Source organism: Lissotriton helveticus, chromosome 4_1 (genome assembly GCF_964261635.1).
Source record: "Lissotriton helveticus chromosome 4_1, aLisHel1.1, whole genome shotgun sequence".
Lineage (NCBI taxonomy): Eukaryota > Metazoa > Chordata > Amphibia > Caudata > Salamandridae > Lissotriton > Lissotriton helveticus.
In genome coordinates, this window is record NC_136063.1 from 969,361,783 (window position 1) to 969,377,602 (window position 15,820).

The window sequence follows — 15,820 nt, forward strand, 5'->3', positions numbered from 1 at the left end:
TATTTAGTGACTCTATTAGTTTAGTCTGTTAGAGCATGACGTTAAAAACGCCAAGGACATACTTTCAATCAGTCTCCAAGCCAATACTTGATGCTCCTTTAAATGTTGAAAATAGATGTATTTTCTACTGTATCATGTTTATCTCTATATTTCCTTTGAGGAGAAGCTGATAAAATGATTAGATGAATCAATTCAATATAGGTGATGAATATTTATTTATTGCTTAACCACATAGAAAAAACTTTAACCGCTTCCGCGCTACCGCGTTTACCTGCTGTGCGCTGAAATTCGAAAAATGGCTTGATTGTGACAAAGCCAGCTCGTCATGCGCGCAGCGCAGGTAACGCCCATGACGAGCTGGCTTTGTCACCCGCGCTGAAGGGGTTAATGTTCTAAGTTCTAACACTAAGTATGAAAATCTCTTTTGTATTGTAATTTTTTTTAAGTCATATTAGTTTCCTCATGTTGATAATTTATAACAATAACTTCATGGTAAACTGCTAAAATTAAGCTTTCCAAATCTCCTGGGTTAACTATCATTTGCCCTTCTTCATTTGCTGGACCTCCAGGTAGTTGTGCAAAATGGCCTGTTAGCTCAGATGGTTAGAGCGTGGTGCTAATAACGCCAAGGTCACAGGTTCGATCCCTGTACAGGCCAAGTTTAATTGTTTGAACAAAGATGAATTTTTCTTGTGTCTCATTTTGGACTGTTTATCTCCTTGAATCACACGCTGCTTGAAGGATTGGATGGAATCAGTAGCATTTCATCATCTGCTAATTCTTCAAAAGTATTCTATATATTTAGTGAGCCTATTAGTTTAGTCTGTTAGAGCATGAAGTTAAAAACGCAAAGGACATAATTTCAATCAGTCTCCAAGCCAATACTTGATGCTCCTTTAATGTTGAAAATAGATGTATTTTCTTCTGTATCATGTTTACCTCCATATTTCCTTTGCGCAGAAGCTGATAGAATGATTAGATGAATCAATTGAATATAGGTGATGAATATTTATTTATTGCTAAACCACGTGGAAAAAACGTTACTGGTTCAAAATTCTGACACTAAGTATGGAAATCTCTTTTGTATTGCAATTTTTTTGAAGTCATATTAGTTTCTTCATGTTGATAATATGAAAGTTAATTCATATTAAACAGCTGAAATTAAGCTTTCCAAATCTCCCGGTTGAACTATCATTAGCACTGCTTCCTGTGCTGGTCCTCCAGAAGATGTGCAAATTGGCCTGTTAGCTCAGTTGGTTAGAGCGTGGTGCTAATAACGCCAAGGTCACAGGTTCGATCCCTGTACATGCCAAGTTTAATTCTTTGAAAAAAGATGAATATTTCTTGTGTCTCATTTTGGACTGTTTATCTCCTTGGATCAAACGCTGCTTGAAGGATTGGATGAATACATTTGATATATTTATAGAATTAATTACTATTCTTAAAGCGCCTGGAATATCTATTAATGGTTCTAAGTTCTAACGCCAAGTAACTAAATCTTTTATTTATTGCAATTTATTGAGATCATTTTTGTTTAGTCTTGTTGATAATATATAAAGATACTATGAATGTAAACAGCTGAATATAAGCTTTCCAACTATCCCGGATTAACAATCAGTAGGACTTCATCATCTGCTTCATCTTCAGTAGTATGCTATATATTTAGTGACTCTATTAGTTTAGTCTGTTAGAGCATGAAGTTAAAAACGCCAAGGACATACTTTCAATCAGTCTCCAAGCCAATACTTGATGCTCCTTTAATGTTGAAAATAGATGTATTTTCTACTGTATCATGTTTATCTCTATATTTCCTTTGAGGAGAAGCTGATAAAATGATTAGATGAATCAATTCAATATAGGTGATGAATATTTATTTATTGCTTAACCACATGGAAAAAACGTTAATGGTTCTAAGTTCTAACACTAAGTATGTAAATCTCTTTTGTATTGTAATATTTTTTAAGTCATATTAGTTTCTTCATGTTGATAATATATAACAATAACTTCATGGTAAACTGCTGAAATTAAGCTTTCCAAATCTCCTGGGTTAACTATCATTTGCCCTTCTTCATTTGCTGGACCTCCAGGCAGTTGTGCGAAATGGCCTGTTAGCTCAGATGGTTAGAGCGTGGTGCTAATAACACCAAGGTCACAGGTTCGATCCCTGTACAGGCCAAGTTCAATTGTTTGAACAAAGATGAATTTTTCTTGTGTCTCATTTTGGACTGTTAATCTTCTTGAATCACACGCTGCTTGAAGGGTTGGATGGAATCAGTAGCATTGCATCATCTGCTAATTCTTCAAAAGTATTCTATATATTTAGTGAGCCTATTAGTTTAGTCTGTTAGAGCATGAAGTTAAAAACGCAAAGGACATAATTTCAATCAGTCTCCAAGCCAATACTTGATGCTCCTTTAATGTTGAAAATAGATGTATTTTCTTCTGTATCATGTTTACCTCCATATTTCCTTCGCGCGGAAGCTGATAGAATGATTAGATGAATCAATTGAATATAGGTGATGAATATTTATTTATTGCTAAACCACGTGGAAAAACGTTACTGGTTCAAAATTCTAACACTAAGTATGGAAATCTCTTTTGTATTGCAATTTTTTTGAAGTCATATTAGTTTCTTGATGTTGATAATATGAAAGTTAATTCATATTAAACAGCTGAAATTAAGCTTTCCAAATCTCCCGGTTGAACTATCATTAGCACTGCTTCCTGTGCTGGTCCTCCAGAAGATGTGCAAATTGGCCTGTTAGCTCAGTTGGTTAGAGCGTGGTGCTAATAATGCCAAGGTCACAGGTTCAATCCCTTTACAGGCCAAGTTTAATTCTTTGAAAAAAGATGAATTTTTCTTGTGTCTCATTTTGGACTGTTTATCTCCTTGGATCAAACACTGCTTGAAGGATTGGATGAATACATTTGATATAATTATAGAATTAATTACTATTCTTAAAGCGCCTGGAATATCTATTAATGGTTCTAAGTTCTAACGCCAAGTAACTATATCTCTTATTTATTGCAATTTATTGAGATCATTTTTGTTTAGTCTTGTTGATAATATATAAAGATACTATGAATGTAAACAGCTGAATATAAGCTTTCCAACTATCCCGGATTAACAATCAGTAGGACATCATCATCTGCTTCATCTTCAGTAGTATGCTATATATTTAGTGACTCTATTAGTTTAGTCTGTTAGAGCATGACGTTAAAAACGCCAAGGACATACTTTCAATCAGTCTCCAAGCCAATACTTGATGCTCCTTTAAATGTTGAAAATAGATGTATTTTCTACTGTATCATGTTTATCTCTATATTTCCTTTGAGGAGAAGCTGATAAAATGATTAGATGAATCAATTCAATATAGGTGATGAATATTTATTTATTGCTTAACCACATAGAAAAAACTTTAACCGCTTCCGCGCTACCGCGTTTACCTGCTGTGCGCTGAAATTCGAAAAATGGCTTGATTGTGACAAAGCCAGCTCGTCATGCGCGCAGCGCAGGTAACGCCCATGACGAGCTGGCTTTGTCACCCGCGCTGAAGGGGTTAATGTTCTAAGTTCTAACACTAAGTATGAAAATCTCTTTTGTATTGTAATTTTTTTTAAGTCATATTAGTTTCCTCATGTTGATAATTTATAACAATAACTTCATGGTAAACTGCTAAAATTAAGCTTTCCAAATCTCCTGGGTTAACTATCATATGCCCTTCTTCATTTGCTGGACCTCCAGGTAGTTGTGCAAAATGGCCTGTTAGCTCAGATGGTTAGAGCGTGGTGCTAATAACACCAAGGTCACGGGTTCGATCCCTGTACAGGCCAAGTTTAATTGTTTGAAAAAAGATTAATTTTTCTAGTGTCTCATTTTGGACTGTTTATCTCCTTGAATCACACGCTGCTTGAAGGATTGGATGGAATCAGTAGCATTTCATCATCTGCTAATTCTTCAAAAATATTCTATATATTTAGTGAGCCTATTAGTTTAGTCTGTTAGAGCATGAAGTTAAAAACGCAAAGGACATAATTTCAATCAGTCTCCAAGCCAATACTTGATTCTCCTTTAATGTTGAAAATAGATGTATTTTCTTCTGTATCATGTTTACCTCTATATTTCCTTTGCGCAGAAGCTGATAGAATGATTAGATGAATCAATTGAATATAGGTGATGAATATTTATTTATTGCTAAACCACGTGGAAAAAACGTTAGTGGTTCAAAATTCTAACACTAAGTATGGAAATCTCTTTTGTATTGCAATTTTTTTGAAGTCATATTAGTTTCTTCATGTTGATAATATGAAAGTTAATTCATATTAAACAGCTGAAATTAAGCTTTCCAAATCTCCCGGTTGAACTATCATTAGCACTGCTTCCTGTGCTGGTCCTCCAGCAGATGTGCAAATTGGCCTGTTAGCTCTGTTGGTTAGAGCGTGGTACTAATAACGCCAAGGTCACAGGTTCGATCCCTGTACAGGCCAACTTTAATTCTTTGAAAAAAGATGAATATTTCTTGTGTCTCATTTTGGACTGTTTATCTCCTTGGATCAAACGCTGCTTGAAGGATTGGATGAATACATTTGATATATTTATAGAATTAATTACTATTCTTAAAGCGCCTGGAATAACTATTAATGGTTCTAAGTTCTAACGCCAAGTAACTAAATCTTTTATTTATTGCAATTTATTGAGATCATTTTTGTTTAGTCTTGTTGATAATATATAAAGATACTATGAATGTAAACAGCTGAATATAAGCTTTCCAACTATCCCGGATTAACAATCAGTAGGACTTCATCATCTGCTTCATCTTCAATAGTATGCTATATATTTAGTGACTCTATTAGTTTAGTCTGTTAGAGCATGAAGTTAAAAACGCCAAGGACATACTTTCAATCAGTCTCCAAGCCAATACTTGATGCTCCTTTAATGTTGAAAATAGATGTATTTTCTACTGTATCATGTTTATCTCTATATTTCCTTTGAGGAGAAGCTGATAAAATGATTAGATGAATCAATTCAATATAGGTGATGAATATTTATTTATTGCTTAACCACATGGAAAAAACGTTAATGGTTCTAAGTTCTAACACTAAGTATGAAAATCTCTTTTGTATTGTAATTTTTTTTAAGTCATATTAGTTTCTTCATGTTGATAATATATAACAATAACTTCATGGTAAACTGCTGAAATGAAGCTTTCCAAATCTCCTCGGTTAACTATCATTTGCCCTTCTTCATTTGCTGGACCTCCAGGTAGTTGTGCAAAATGGCCTGTTAGCTCAGATGGTTAGAGCGTGGTGCTAATAACGCCAAGGTCACAGGTTCGATCCCTGTACAGGCCAAGTTTAATTGTTTGAACAAAGATGAATTTTTCTTGTGTCTCATTTTGGACTGTTTATCTCCTTGAATCACACGCTGCTTGAAGGATTGGATGGAATCAGTAGCATTTCATCATCTGCTAATTCTTCAAAAGTATTCTATATATTTAGTGAGCCTATTAGTTTAGTCTGTTAGAGCATGAAGTTAAAAACGCAAAGGACATAATTTCAATCAGTCTCCAAGCCAATACTTGATGCTCCTTTAATGTTGAAAATAGATGTATTTTCTTCTGTATCATGTTTACCTCCATATTTCCTTTGCGCAGAAGCTGATAGAATGATTAGATGAATCAATTGAATATAGGTGATGAATATTTATTTATTGCTAAACCACGTGGAAAAAACGTTACTGGTTCAAAATTCTAACACTAAGTATGGAAATCTCTTTTGTATTGCAACTTTTTTGAAGTCATATTAGTTTCTTCATGTTGATAATATGAAAGTTAATTCATATTAAACAGCTGAAATTAAGCTTTCCAAATCTCCCGGTTGAACTATCATTAGCACTGCTTCCTGTGCTGGTCATCCAGAAGATGTGCAAATTGGCCTGTTAGCTCAGTTGGTTAGAGCGTGGTGCTAATAACGCCAAGGTCACAGGTTAGATCCCTGTACAGGCCATTTTTAATTCTTCGAAAAAAGATGAATTTTTCTTGTGTCTCATTTTGGACTGTTTATCTCCTTGGATCAAACGCTGCTTGAAGGATTGGATGAATACATTTGATATAATTATAGAATTAATTACTATTCTTAAAGCGCCTGGAATATCTATTAATGGTTCTAAGTTCTAACGCCAAGTAACTAAATCTCTTATTTATAGCAATTTATTGAGATCATTTTTGTTTAGTCTTGTTGATAATATATAAAGATACTATGAATGTAAACAGCTGAATATAAGCTTTCCAACTATCCCGGTTTAACAATCAGTAGGACTTCATCATCTGCTTCATCTTCAATAGTATGCTATATATTTAGTGAGACTATTAGTTTAGTCTGTTAGAGCATGAAGTTAAAAACGCCAAGGACATACTTTCAATCAGTCTCCAAGCCAATACTTGATGCTCCTTTAATGTTGAAAATAGATGTATTTTCTACTGTATCATGTTTATCTCTATATTTCCTTTGAGGAGAAGCTGATAAAATGATTAGATGAATCAATTCAATATAGGTGATGAATATTTATTTATTGCTTAACCACATGGAAAAAACGTTAATGGTTCTAGGTTCTAACACTAAGTATGAAAATCTCTTTTGTATTGTATTTTTTTTAAGTCATATTAGTTTCTTCATGTTGATAATATATAACAATAACTTCATGGTAAACTGCTGAAATTAAGCTTTCCAAATCTCCTGGGTTAACTATCATTTGCCCTTCTTCATTTGCTGGACCTCCAGATAGTTGTGCAAAATGGCCTGTTAGCTCAGATGGTTAGAGTGTGGTGCTAATAACGCCAACGTCACAGGTTTGATCCCTGTACAGGCCAAGTTCAATTGTTTGAACAAAGATGAATTTTTCTTGTGTCTCATTTTGGACTGTTAATCTTCTTGAATCACACGCTGCTTGAAGGATTGGATGGAATCAGTAGCATTTCATCATCTGCTACTTCTTCAAAAGTATTCTATATATTTAGTGAGCCTATTAGTTTAGTCTGTTAGAGCATGAAGTTAAAAACGCAAAGGACATAATTTCAATCAGTCTCCAAGCCAATACTTGATGCTCCTTTAATGTTGAAAATAGATGTATTTTCTTCTGTATCATGTTTACCTCCATATTTCCTTTGCGCAGAAGCTGATAGAATGATTAGATGAATCAATTGAATATAGGTGATGAATATTTATTTATTGCTAAACCACGTGGAAAAAACATTACTGGTTCAAAATTCTAACACTAAGTATGGAAATCTCTTTTGTATTGCAATTTTTTTGAAGTCATATTAGTTTCTTCATGTTGATAATATGAAAGTTAATTCATATTAAACAGCTGAAATTAAGCTTTCCAAATCTCCCGGTTGAACTATCATTAGCACTGCTTCCTGTGCTGGTCCTCCAGAAGATGTGCAAATTGGCCTGTTAGCTCAGTTGGTTAGAGCGTGGTGCTAATAACGCCAAGGTCACAGGTTCGATCCCTGTACAGGCCAAGTTTAATTCTTTGAAAAAAGATGAATATTTCTTGTGTCTCATTTTGGACTGTTTGTCTCCTTGGATCAAACGCTGCTTGAAGGATTGGATGAATACATTTGATATATTTATAGAATTAATTACTATTCTTAAAGCGCCTGGAATATCTATTAATGGTTCTAAGTTCTAACGCCAAGTAACTAAATCTTTTATTTATTGCAATTTATTGAGATCATTTTTGTTTAGTCTTGTTGATAATATATAAAGATACTATGAATGTAAACAGCTGAATATAAGCTTTCCAACTATCCCGGATTAACAATCAGTAGGACTTCATCATCTGCTTCATCTTCAGTAGTATGCTATATATTTAGTGACTCTATTAGTTTAGTCTGTTAGAGCATGACGTTAAAAACGCCAAGGACATACTTTCAATCAGTCTCCAAGCCAATACTTGATGCTCCTTTAAATGTTGAAAATAGATGTATTTTCTACTGTATCATGTTTATCTCTATATTTCCTTTGAGGAGAAGCTGATAAAATGATTAGATGAATCAATTCAATATAGGTGATGAAAATTTATTTATTGCTTAACCACATGGAAAAAAAACTTTACTGTTCTAAGTTCTAACACTAAGTATGAAAATCTCTTTTGTATTGTAATTTTTTTTAAGTCATATTAGTTTCTTCATGTTGATAATTTATAACAATAACTTCATCGTAAACTGCTAAAATTAAGCTTTCCAAATCTCCTGGGTTAACTATCATTTGCCCTTCTTCATTTGCTGGACCTCCAGGTAGTTGTGCAAAATGGCCTGTTAGCTCAGATGGTTAGAGCGTGGTGCTAATAACACCAAGGTCACGGGTTCGATCCCTGTACAGGCCAAGTTTAATTGTTTGAAAAAAGATTAATTTTTCTAGTGTCTCATTTTGGACTGTTTATCTCCTTGAATCACACGCTGCTTGAAGGATTGGATGGAATCAGTAGCATTTCATCATCTGCTAATTCTTCAAAAATATTCTATATATTTAGTGAGCCTATTAGTTTAGTCTGTTAGAGCATGTAGTTAAAAACGCAAAGGACATAATTTCAATCAGTCTCCAAGCCAATACTTGATTCTCCTTTAATGTTGAAAATAGATGTATTTTCTTCTGTATCATGTTTACCTCTATATTTCCTTTGCGCAGAAGCTGATAGAATGATTAGATGAATCAATTGAATATAGGTGATGAATATTTATTTATTGCTAAACCACGTGGAAAAAACGTTAGTGGTTCAAAATTCTAACACTAAGTATGGAAATCTCTTTTGTATTGCAATTTTTTTGAAGTCATATTAGTTTCTTCATGTTGATAATATGAAAGTTAATTCATATTAAACAGCTGAAATTAAGCTTTCCAAATCTCCCGGTTGAACTATCATTAGCACTGCTTCCTGTGCTGGTCCTCCAGCAGATGTGCAAATTGGCCTGTTAGCTCAGTTGGTTAGAGCGTGGTACTAATAACGCCAAGGTCACAGGTTCGATCCCTGTACAGGCCAAGTTTAATTCTTTGAAAAAAGATGAATATTTCTTGTGTCTCATTTTGGACTGTTTATCTCCTTGGATCAAACGCTGCTTGAAGGATTGAATGAATACATTTGATATATTTATAGAATTAATTACTATTCTTAAAGCGCCTGGAATAACTATTAATGGTTCTAAGTTCTAACGCCAAGTAACTAAATCTTTTATTTATTGCAATTTATTGAGATCATTTTTGTTTAGTCTTGTTGATAATATATAAAGATACTATGAATGTAAACAGCTGAATATAAGCTTTCCAACTATCCCGGATTAACAATCAGTAGGACTTCATCATCTGCTTCATCTTCAGTAGTATGCTATATATTTAGTGACTCTATTAGTTTAGTCTGTTAGAGCATGAAGTTAAAAACGCCAAGGACATACTTTCAATCAGTCTCCAAGCCAATACTTGATGCTCCTTTAATGTTGAAAATAGATGTATTTTCTACTGTATCATGTTTATCTCTATATTTCCTTTGAGGAGAAGCTGATAAAATGATTAGATGAATCAATTCAATATAGGTGATGAATATTTATTTATTGCTTAACCACATGGAAAAAACGTTAATGGTTCTAAGTTCTAACACTAAGTATGTAAATCTATTTTGTATTGTAATATTTTTTAAGTCATATTAGTTTCTTCATGTTGATAATATATAACAATAACTTCATGGTAAACTGCTGAAATTAAGCTTTCCAAATCTCCTGGGTTAACTATCATTTGCCCTTCTTCATTTGCTGGACCTCCAGGCAGTTGTGCGAAATGGCCTGTTAGCTCAGATGGTTAGAGCGTGGTGCTAATAACGCCAAGGTCACAGGTTCGATCCCTGTACAGGCCAAGTTCAATTGTTTGAACAAAGATGAATTTTTCTTGTGTCTCATTTTGGACTGTTAATCTTCTTGAATCACACGCTGCTTGAAGGGTTGGATGGAATCAGTAGCATTGCATCATCTGCTAATTCTTCAAAAGTATTCTATATATTTAGTGAGCCTATTAGTTTAGTCTGTTAGAGCATGAAGTTAAAAACGCAAAGGACATAATTTCAATCAGTCTCCAAGCCAATACTTGATGCTCCTTTAATGTTGAAAATAGATGTATTTTCTTCTGTATCATGTTTACCTCCATATTTCCTTCGCGCGGAAGCTGATAGAATGATTAGATGAATCAATTGAATATAGGTGATGAATATTTATTTATTGCTAAACCACGTGGAAAAAACGTTAGTGGTTCAAAATTCTAACACTAAGTATGGAAATCTCTTTTGTATTGCAATTTTTTTGAAGTCATATTAGTTTCTTCATGTTGATAATATGAAAGTTAATTCATATTAAACAGCTGAAATTAAGCTTTCCAAATCTCCCGGTTGAACTATCATTAGCACTGCTTCCTGTGCTGGTCCTCCAGCAGATGTGCAAATTGGCCTGTTAGCTCAGTTGGTTAGAGCGTGGTACTAATAACGCCAACGTCACAGGTTCGATCCCTGTACAGGCCAAGTTTAATTCTTTGAAAAAAGATGAATATTTCTTGTGTCTCATTTTGGACTGTTTATCTCCTTGGATCAAACGCTGCTTGAAGGATTGGATGAATACATTTGATATATTTATAGAATTAATTACTATTCTTAAAGCGCCTGGAATAACTATTAATGGTTCTAAGTTCTAACGCCAAGTAACTAAATCTTTTATTTATTGCAATTTATTGAGATCATTTTTGTTTAGTCTTGTTGATAATATATAAAGATACTATGAATGTAAACAGCTGAATATAAGCTTTCCAACTATCCCGGATTAACAATCAGTAGGACTTCATCATCTGCTTCATCTTCAGTAGTATGCTATATATTTAGTGACTCTATTAGTTTAGTCTGTTAGAGCATGAAGTTAAAAACGCCAAGGACATACTTTCAATCAGTCTCCAAGCCAATACTTGATGCTCCTTTAATGTTGAAAATAGATGTATTTTCTACTGTATCATGTTTATCTCTATATTTCCTTTGAGGAGAAGCTGATAAAATGATTAGATGAATCAATTCAATATAGGTGATGAATATTTATTTATTGCTTAACTACATGGAAAAAACGTTAATGGTTCTAAGTTCTAACACTAAGTATGTAAATCTCTTTTGTATTGTAATATTTTTTAAGTCATATTAGTTTCTTCATGTTGATAATATATAACAATAACTTCATGGTAAACTGCTGAAATTAAGCTTTCCAAATCTCCTGGGTTAACTATCATTTGCCCTTCTTCATATGCTGGATCTCCAGGTAGTTGTGCAAAAAGGCCTGTTAGCTCAGATGCTTAGAGTGTGGTGCTAATAACGCCAAGGTCACAGGTTCGATCCCTCTACAGGCCAAGTTTAATTGTTTGAACAAAGATGAATTTTTCTTGTGTCTCATTTTGGACTGTTTATCTCCTTGAATCACACTCTGCTTGAAGGATTGGATGGAATCAGTAGCATTTCATCATCTGCTAATTCTTCAAAAGTATTCTATATATTTAGTGAGCCTATTAGTTTAGTCTGTTAGAGCATGAAGTTAAAAACGCAAAGGACATAATTTCAATCAGTCTCCAAGCCAATACTTGATTCTCCTTTAATCTTGAAAATAGATGTATTTTCTTCTGTATCATGTTTACCTCCATATTTTCTTTGCGCAGAAGCTGATAGAATGATTAGATGAATCAATTGAATATAGGTGATGAATATTTATTTATTGCTAAACCACGTGGAAAAAACGTTACTGGTTCAAAATTCTAACACTAAGTATGGAAATCTCTTTTGTATTGCAATTTTTTTGAAGTCATATTAGTTTCTTCATGTTGATAATATGAAAGTTAATTCATTTTAAACAACTGAAATTAAGCTTTCCAAATCTCCCGGTTGAACTATCATTAGCACTGCTTCCTGTGCTGGTCATCAAGAAGATGTGCAAATTGGCCTGTTAGCTCAGTTGGTTAGAGCGTGGTGCTAATAATGCCAAGGTCACAGGTTCGGTCCCTGTACAGGCCAAGTTTAATTCTTTGAAAAAAGATGAATTTTTCTTGTGTCTCATTTTGGACTGTTTATCTCCTTGGATCAAACGCTGCTTGAAGGATTGGATGAATACATTTGATATAATTATAGAATTAATTACTATTCTTAAAGCGCCTGGAATATCTATTAATGGTTTTAAGTTCTAACGCCAAGTAACTAAATCTCTTATTTATAGCAATTTATTGAGATCATTTTTGTTTAGTCTTGTTGATAATATATAAAGATACTATGAATGTAAACAGCTGAATATAAGCTTTCCAACTATCCCGGTTTAACAATCAGTAGGACTTCATCATCTGCTTCATCTTCAATAGTATGCTATATATTTAGTGAGACTATTAGTTTAGTCTGTTAGAGCATGAAGTTAAAAACGCCAAGGACATACTTTCAATCAGTCTCCAAGCCAATACTTGATGTTCCTTTAATGTTGAAAATAGATGTATTTTCTACTGTATCATGTTTATCTCTATATTTCCTTTGAGGAGAAGCTGATAAAATGATTAGATGAATCAATTCAATATAGGTGATGAATATTTATTTATTGCTTAACCACATGGAAAAAACGTTAATGGTTCTAAGTTCTAACACTAAGTATGTAAATCTCTTTTGTATTGTAATTTTTTTAAGTCATATTAGTTTCTTCATGTTGATAATATATAACAATACCTTCATGGTAAACTGCTGAAATGAAGCTTTCCAAATCTCCTGGGTTAACTATCATTTGCCCTTCTTCATATGCTGGACCTCCAGCTAGCTGTGCAAAATGGCCTGTTAGCTCAGATGTTTAGAGCGTGGTGCTAATAACGCCAAGGTCACAGGTTCGATCCCTGTACAGGCCAAGTTTAATTGTTTGAACAAAGATGAATTTTTCTTGTGTCTCATTTTGGACTGTTTATCTCCTTGAATCACACGCTGCTTGAAGGATTGGATGGAATCAGTAGCATTTCATCATCTGCTAATTCTTCAAAAGTATTCTATATATTTAGTGAGCCTATTAGTTTAGTCTGTTAGAGCATGAAGTTAAAAACGCAAAGGACATAATTTCAATCAGTCTCCAAGCCAATACTTGATGCTCCTTTAATGTTGAAAATAGATGTATTTTCTTCTGTATCATGTTTACCTCCATATTTCCTTTGCTCAGAAGCTGATAGAATGATTAGATGAATCAATTGAATATAGGTGATGAATATTTATTTATTGCTAAACCACGTGGAAAAAACATTACTGGTTCAAAATTCTAACACTAAGTGTGGAAATCTCTTTTGTATTGCAATTTTTTTGAAGTCATATTAGTTTCTTCATGTTGATAATATGAAAGTTAATTCATATTAAACAGCTGAAATTAAGCCTTCCAAATCTCCCGGTTGAACTATCATTAGCACTGCTTCCTGTGCTGGTCCTCCTGAAGATGTGCAAATTGGCCTGTTAGCTCAGTTGGTTAGAGCATTGTGCTAATACCGCCACGGTCACAGGTTCGATCCCTGTACAGGCCAAGTTTAATTCGTTGAAAAAAGATGAATATTTCTTGTGTCTCATTTTGGACTGTTTATCTCCTTGGATCAAACGCTGCTTGAAGGATTGGATGAATACATTTGATATATTTATAGAATTAATTACTATTCTTAACCGCATGCGTGCGGGCGGAATTCCGCCCGTACGCTGGGTTTTAGGGATTCGCACTTTACATGACGAGCTGGGCTCGTCATGAGCGTGCGAGGAGGCTACGCCATGACGAGCCCAGCTCGTCATGAGCGTCGAAGGGGTTAAAGCGCCTGGAATATCTATTAATGGTTCTAAGTTCTAACGCCAAGTAACTAAATCTTTTATTTATTGCAATTTATTGAGATCATTTTTGTTTAGTCTTGTTGATAATATATAAAGATACTATGAATGTAAACAGCTGAATATAAGCTTTCCAACTATCCCGGATTAACAATCAGTAGGACTTCATCATCTGCTTCATCTTCAATAGTATGCTATATATTTAGTGACTCTATTAGTTTAGTCTGTTAGAGCATGAAGTTAAAAACGCCAAGGACATACTTTCAATCAGTCTCCAAGCCAATACTTGATGCTCCTTTAATGTTGAAAAAAGATGTATTTTCTACTGTATCATATTTATCTCTATATTTCCTTTGAGGAGAAGCTGATAAAATGATTAGATGAATCAATTCAATATAGGTGATGAATATTTATTTATTGCTTAACCACATGGAAAAAACGTTAATGGTTCTAAGTTCTAACACTAAGTATGAAAATCTCTTTTGTATTGTAATTTTTTTTAAGTCATATTAGTTTCTTCATGTTGATAATATATAACAATAACTTCATGGTAAACTGCTGAAATGAAGCTTTCCAAATCTCCTGGGTTAACTATCATTTGCCCTTCTTCATTTGCTGGACCTCCAGGTAGTTGTGCAAAATGGCCTGTTAGCTCAGATGGTTAGAGCGTGGTGCTAATAACGCTAAGGTCACAGGTTCGATCCCTGTACAGGCCAAGTTTAATTGTTTGAACAAAGATGAATTTTTCTTGTGTCTCATTTTGGACTGTTTATCTCCTTGAATCACACGCTGCTTGAAGGATTGGATGGAGTCAGTAGTATTTCATCATCTGCTAATTCTTCAAAAGTATTCTATATATTTAGTGAGCCTATTAGTTTAGTCTGTTAGAGCATGAAGGTAAAAACGCAAAGGACATAATTTCAATCAGTCTCCAAGCCAATACTTGAAGCTCCTTTAATGTTGAAAATAGATGTATTTTCTTCTGTATCATGTTTACCTCCATATTTCCTTTGCGCAGAAGCTGATAGAATGATTAGATGAATCAATTGAATATAGGTGATGAATATTTATTTATTGCTAAACCACGTGGAAAAAACATAACTGGTTCAAAATTCTAACACTAAGTATGGAAATCTCTTTTGTATTGCAATTTTTTTGAAGTCATATTAGTTTCTTCATGTTGATAATATGAAAGTTAATTCATATTAAACAGCTGAAATTAAGCTTTCCAAATCTCCCGGTTGAACTATCATTAGCACTGCTTCCTGTGCTGGTCCTCCAGAAGATGTGCAAATTGGCCTGTTAGCTCAGTTGGTTAGAGCGTGGTGCTAATAATGCCAAGGTCACTGGTTCGATCCCTGTACAGGCCAAGTTTAATTCTTTGAAAAAAGATGAATTTTTCTTGTGTCTCATTTTGGACTGTTTATCTCCTTGGATCAAACACTGCTTGAAGGATTGGATGAATACATTTGATATAATTATAGAATTAATTACTATTCTTAAAGCCCCTGGAATATCTATTAATGGTTCTAAGTTCTAACGCCAAGTAACTAAATCTCTTATTTATTGCAATTTATTGAGATCATTTTTGTTTAGTCTTGTTGATAATATATAAAGATACTATGAATGTAAACAGCTGAATATAAGCTTTCCAACTATCCCGGATTAACAATCAGTAGGACTTCATCATCTGCTTCATCTTCAGTAGTATGCTATATATTTAGTGACTCTATTAGTTTAGTCTGTTAGAGCATGAAGTTAAAAACGCCAAGGACATACTTTCAATCAGTCTCCAAGCCAATACTTGATGCTCCTTTAATGTTGAAAATAGATGTATTTTCTACTGTATCATTTTTATCTCTATATTTCCTTTGAGGAGAAGCTGATAAAATGATTAGATGAATCAATTCAATATAGGTGATGAATATTTATTTA

At 33.8% G+C, this 15,820-nt stretch overlaps 7 non-coding genes across 7 annotated transcripts; all 7 read left to right on the plus strand.

Moving 5' to 3' along the window:
- The first annotated feature begins 584 nt into the window (after nt 1-584).
- TRNAI-AAU (transfer RNA isoleucine (anticodon AAU)) lies at nt 585-658 on the plus strand. Its single transcript has one exon. It is a non-coding gene; the product is annotated as a tRNA-Ile (tRNA).
- Nucleotides 659-1,238: 580 nt separating this feature from the next.
- On the plus strand, nt 1,239-1,312 carry TRNAI-AAU (transfer RNA isoleucine (anticodon AAU)). Its single transcript has one exon. It is a non-coding gene; the product is annotated as a tRNA-Ile (tRNA).
- A 3,966-nt stretch (nt 1,313-5,278) lies between these two features.
- On the plus strand, nt 5,279-5,352 carry TRNAI-AAU (transfer RNA isoleucine (anticodon AAU)). The gene has a single exon. It is a non-coding gene; the product is annotated as a tRNA-Ile (tRNA).
- A 580-nt stretch (nt 5,353-5,932) lies between these two features.
- TRNAI-AAU (transfer RNA isoleucine (anticodon AAU)) lies at nt 5,933-6,006 on the plus strand. The gene has a single exon. It is a non-coding gene; the product is annotated as a tRNA-Ile (tRNA).
- Nucleotides 6,007-7,449: 1,443 nt separating this feature from the next.
- Nucleotides 7,450-7,523, plus strand: TRNAI-AAU (transfer RNA isoleucine (anticodon AAU)). The gene has a single exon. It is a non-coding gene; the product is annotated as a tRNA-Ile (tRNA).
- Nucleotides 7,524-8,969: 1,446 nt separating this feature from the next.
- Nucleotides 8,970-9,043, plus strand: TRNAI-AAU (transfer RNA isoleucine (anticodon AAU)). Its single transcript has one exon. It is a non-coding gene; the product is annotated as a tRNA-Ile (tRNA).
- A 790-nt stretch (nt 9,044-9,833) lies between these two features.
- Nucleotides 9,834-9,907, plus strand: TRNAI-AAU (transfer RNA isoleucine (anticodon AAU)). The gene has a single exon. It is a non-coding gene; the product is annotated as a tRNA-Ile (tRNA).
- Nucleotides 9,908-15,820: the final 5,913 nt, after the last annotated feature.